Here is a 6,204-nt window from a genome sequence, read left to right on the forward strand (position 1 = left end):
AATAATTATCCTAATATAATTGAAATTAAAATAGAGTCTTGTGCTATAAAATCTCTTCTTTTGTATTTTTGTCCTTAGGTCTTCCATGTTTACATTTTTGGCACCACCTTTTTCCCTCTGTCACATGTTGGCCCAATTTATCTTTAATTTCAAGCTTTTTGCCCTTAAATTTACTTTTTCCTTCAATTTAGTCCCTAAAAGATAAAAGACCATAAGTAGCCCAAATTAGTAGAATCATACTCAAAATAAATATGCAATTAGCACATAAAAATATGACATTCTAGAGTATTATTTTCTATAGAAGAAACGAACCTTTAGTAATGTTACAAATCTTCCATGGACGTATTCCAGGAGAGCTCTCTCACGTCTCTCATCTCTTAGCATTCAACAGCTTGGATCTCCCATTGCCGTAGGATTGAACATGTAATGAAAAATGTTGAAAATAGAGATGTAGTTGACCTTGGTAATGCAAATAAATATTATTTTGGCTTTTAGAATATTTGTAGTTAGGGGTAAATTTTCTGACAATATTAATCGTATGTTATTTTTAGATAGAAATTGATACTGTTATTTTATTATTTTATCTTTTTACAAAACAATATAAGTACAAGGTTAATTATTATTCTCTACATTTTTTAACAGCAAGAAGCAATTTTTCTTCTCATAACTTGTTTGCTTCTTTCAAGGCTTTTATTTTTTCATTTTGATTCCTTTGTGAGAAGAGTAATATCAGTTTTGTTTTACCTTTTTTATTCAGGTGTATAAATATTGAAGTATTGTGTTAATTTAGGGATTAGGACGAATTTGCTTCTAAGGTAGTGGTTCTTCTATGAGACAATGATTCTTTTATTATTTACGCTCAATTGATTTTTTTTTCTATTAGTGCTAATGGTTTTCATTTTACAGTAGTATATTTTTATTTAGAAGCAAATCCCCTAATACTGTTGAAACATGTTTATCATGATGAACAAGTTTATAACCGACTGTGAACAACGAGTTGACATTTTAAACCAGATTTTGGCTGCCCGCAAAATATGACCCCTACTATTATTCGAGCATATAGCAATCCATTGTCCTCTAATGCTCATCATGATGGGGTAGGAAAAATACATCGAATTCAATCTGTTGATTAGTGTATACAGGACGATATGACATCTTTGACTTTCGAGAAATTGCGCTAACATACAATGAAAGAAAAAAAAAGAATAAGAGTCCGGCGTTCTTTATTATTTTCTTTCAATAATTTGTTGGGCACAATTGTAGTGATATATTGTGCTACTAAATTACATTGGAGGGAGACTGTCTAGGAGATTTGGTTTTAAGCGGAACTACCTATGACCCATCCAATCTTTCCTTGGAATTGAACCTAGTGTGGTTTTTTAGTACAACAATTTACTCTCTTTTACCCTATTCAAAGGTTACTTGAAGAATGCTCTATGGTCTGGGTTGAAATGATCTTTCACATTAGAAAAGATTTTATTGGGCATATTAAAGACTATGGTCGATACGTGGAAAATCCAAGAGCTCCAACATCGTCAATGTGTGTAAGACCAACATTAGCAAATAAATGGTTGGTAGTGGAGATCTTAGATGGCATGGGTCATTTCGGTATGTGGCAAAGTGAAGTTTTAGATACTTTCTTTCAGCAAGGTCTAGACATTGCTATTGATGAGAAGAAACCAGATGATATGTGTAACACCCTTTACCCTATTCGACGCTGGAACAGGGTACGAGGCATTACCAGACTTAAGCACAAGCAAACATACACTCTGAGCCACAAAATTTGGCATCAAATTCAAACTTTCTAACAATCAATCATATCATCCCTAGAACGAGCCTACGAGGCCCAAAACATGCTTTGGAAGTGGTTTGGGACTAAACCGATAACCTAAAAAATATTTACGACACTTAGAAAAATTTTGCTAAAACAGGGGTCACACGCCTGTGTGGCTTACGACACGCCTGTGCGCCTAACCCGTGTAACTTTCTGTTTGTCACCCCAGAGCAAATTGAAGTCACATGGCCATGGCACATGCCCGTGTCTCGAGGCCGTTTCTTTCACACGGCTGAGACACACGGCCGTGTCTCATACTCATGTGCTCAATACTTAGCATTCTGTTTTGCAACAATTTAGGTGCAAGGGACACACGGCCGAATCACACGCCCATGGCGCTGACCATGTGTCACTCATGGCCTAGACACACGCCCGTGTGTCTACCCATGTAGACAAAAACAAGGTTATTTACCAAGCCATTTTTCCACCCTCACTTGCACATATCTATTCAACATCACATGGCACAAACTCAAGCATGAAGAGCAACCAAATAATCACAACCAAGACAATAACATGTCATTCTCATACCATTTTTGAACATTTCACATTCACCAAGCATATCATGATCATATCACCATAGACATTGACACATATATGAATATACTTAGGCTTACAACCATGTTAGCCAATATAGGCCAACTTAAATGGAAAAATAGCAAAGCAAGCCTTTGACGATTACAAGTCATTACATCGACTAAAATCATATAACGCGTATAGCAAAATGACCAAATCCCTATACATGCCATAAACTCAAAATACTTGAATTCATACTCAAAATGATAGCTTGATAGTGTGATAGGATCTCCGGCGATCTCCAACCCGAGCTAGCTTGACGGCACTATAAAACATGGGAAAGGAAGAGGGTAAGCTATATAGCTTAGTAAGTCCGTACGAACATAATAAGCAACTCTTACCAATAATTTACCAAGTCTACAATATAAACACAAAAAAATAATATAAATTGCTATAAACTTCATAGTTATAAATTATTCAGTCACATTTTTTGCTATATCAATTTGCAAGCATAATTTAGCATGTCTTAACTTTAGCCTAACAATAGTAATCTCTCCATTATAATCGATTACCACAATCAACCAATCATTTCAAACCTCATAATAAACATACACATTAATTATGAGTATTCACTTTTCAAGCATATATTTTAACATCTTTCAATTGTTAAAGCTCATAACTTCCCATACTTCCATAGTCATTTTAGTAGGCAATTATGCCAATCATTCATTTTTCTCATATCTGACAAATCATAATTTGTGTGAACAAAACATGCTATATCATAAATCAATTTGGCACTGAACCAAATCACATGATTCTCAACCAAATTTATCATGAATTTCATACGTCACAAGTATAGGCTCAAAATCAAAAGGTTTTCACAAAATCATTCTCATGGAAGTCATGAACTCACAATTTCATGAAGTCAATGCATATAGACTTTATGTACATACTTGTACCAATTCGTAATACTTACATACTTTTTCTCTTCTTTGACATGCCCATTGAATTTCCCATTGAACCACTTGGAATACTAAAGGATACTCGGGAATCTCGTACACAGTACCATACCAATGCCATATCCCATTTATGGTCTTACATAAAATCTCATATCAATGCCAATAGCCCAGCTATGGTCTTATAGGAAGTCTCGTATCGGTGTCATATCCTAGATATGGTCTTACACGTAATCTTAGTAACCCTAATGTCATGACATTTGTATCCTATCTATTCCTAAGGTTCAATCGGGACTTTCGTTGTATCGAATCTCTGTCGATCATTTCTGTAGTATCGTACTCAATAGCATTCACATTTCATTTCAATAATATAGAATTTACCACAATTATATCACTTAAGCATTTATACATATATAATTTAATGCTTATTAAACATACGAACTTACCTCGGCATAAAAAATGGCGAAAAGGACCTAACCGTCAAATACGCATTTTTCCCCTATTCTAATTCTGAACCTCGTTTTTCTTGATCTATAATATCAAATTTAACTTATTTAATAATTATACTATTCAAATCAGCCCAAAATCACAATATAGAAAAATTACATTTTTGCCCCTAAAGTTTGATATTTTTATAATTTAGTCCCTAGGTTCGTAAAATGAAATGTACTCAATTTCTTCAACACCCATGCCTAGTCGAACCTTATACATGCTTATAGTAGCCCAAAATTTTCTTTTATTCACATTTTAACACCCATTTCATAACTTTTTACAAATAGGTCCTTTTTAGGCATTTTCATCGAAAATCACTTAGCAAAAGTCGTTTATCAAACAACTAACATGTATTTTCTACCATTAAACATCAAAATACATAAATATCCATCATGGGTAAAATTTTAGACTTTGATTATGTCTTAAATTGGTGGTAGAAACAGATAGATCATGTTACAAGGATTTCAAAAACATAAAAATCATTAAAAACAGGGCTAAAACGGACTTACAATCGAGCTTGGAAGCTTGAAAAACCCTAGCCATGGTTTCCCCTTGTGAATATCGGCCATGGGAGGAAGATGAACAAAAATTGGCTTTTAATTTGGCTTTTTAATTCATTTAATTACCAAATTACTAAAATGTCCTTAATGAAAAACTTTAGAAACATACCTAACCATGTCCAATTTTGTCCAACAACTTAACCAATAGTCTAATTCCCATTTAAGGACATCCAATTTAAAATTTCATAGCAATTAGACACCTCTAGCATGTAGAACTCAACTTTTGCGCTTTTTATAGTTTTGTCCTTTTAACTAAATTAAGTGCCCAAACGTCAAAATTTTTGAACGAAATTTTCACTAAATCATTCCATAAATTTAGAGACCATAAAAATATAATAAAATAATTTTTTTTACGTCAGATTTGTGGTCCCAAAACCACGGTTCCGACTAGACCCAAAATAGGGATGTTACAACTCTCCATCCTTTAGGGATTTTCGTCCTCGAAAATCTTACCAGAAAAGAGATTAAAGTAATGTTCTCGTAGTTTCTTCTACCTTATCGAAGAGTCCTCTTCGAGGGAAATACTTCCAGAAGCACTCTATCATTGATCTGGAATCCAATATCTTAAATTTTCAAATCTGTATACCACTTAGGTTAGTCTGAAGTTGCTTTCAACTTTCATGAATCACTTTCACCTTTTTCCTCAGAATCACAAATCAATTCTACCCCGTATATCTTTTTCCAATCACCTTTGAACTATTGGCAAGATGCAATTGCGTACTCAGATTATATTCCCAATCATCAAGACATCTTCTTCAAATAACTGCATATTTATTACTCCCTGAATGAAAAAATGAGCTACTACTGGGTTTTGTACAACATTTTCTGCATAAGCTCTGGATAATTCATTGCACGAATTCTATCTCAGAGTAAAAATAATAGAAATCAAAATGAAAAGTCGTCTCACACTGTACTCATTTAGTTTACCACTCACTATCACATTTCTAAGGTTCTCAATCTTGCAAAGAAAACATCACTTTAGCTTTTTAATTTAGCTAAATTCAGACTTCCATCAAATAAGATTAATCATGAAACCAACACCCACAAAATGGAAAAAGGCTTTCCATTCAAATATCTACAACTATATCAACTTCCCCAACGGTTAATCGTTACCTATTCACAATCATTCAATAGTTCAAGCCATTAACGTTGTCTTAATTTTTAGATTTTTCTGTAACATTAGATACTTTGTACTCTTGGAATAAAGAAGCACATGACATTTTTCGTCGAACAAACGATGTCATCAATTTCTCAACACAGACATACTAGCAGCCGACTCTAATTCACTCTTCGAACAATTTTTTTAATAAGACTTTAACCATCTGAAAGCATAAACTGTCACTTTACATTCTTACATTAAAACACATTCCAATCTATTTGATAGTGCATCACTGAAAAAAATCACGAATTCTTTACTAGATTCAAACAGAACCCAGAGTCAGTGTTTCGGTTAATAACACTTTCAACTGTTTTCAACTTTGTTAACATGCAACAGACCATTCAAACTTTAACAAATGAGATAACTCATAACAACATCATTCGATTAGAACAAATATAATAGGTATATCTTTGTATCATACTTTCTAGAATATGAATTATTCCTTCAAACTGTCCGTCTATTCACCTATGAATGTACAAGATTTTATTTTCTTACCTAAGGATAAACTTAAATGCATATAACTCAAATTACTTTTCAACTGACCAAATCACTCATATAAAATCAACTGAGTCGATTTCAACTATCAAATAATAACATATCAAAATACTCCTTTCTTCATGCTGTTAAACGACTCAAACATACAATCTTTTATAATTCCCTTAACATGCTAATAAAAGATCTTTACAACTG

The sequence above is a fragment of the Gossypium hirsutum genome, chromosome A09, assembly GCF_007990345.1.
Source record: "Gossypium hirsutum isolate 1008001.06 chromosome A09, Gossypium_hirsutum_v2.1, whole genome shotgun sequence".
Taxonomy (NCBI): Eukaryota; Viridiplantae; Streptophyta; class Magnoliopsida; order Malvales; family Malvaceae; genus Gossypium; species Gossypium hirsutum.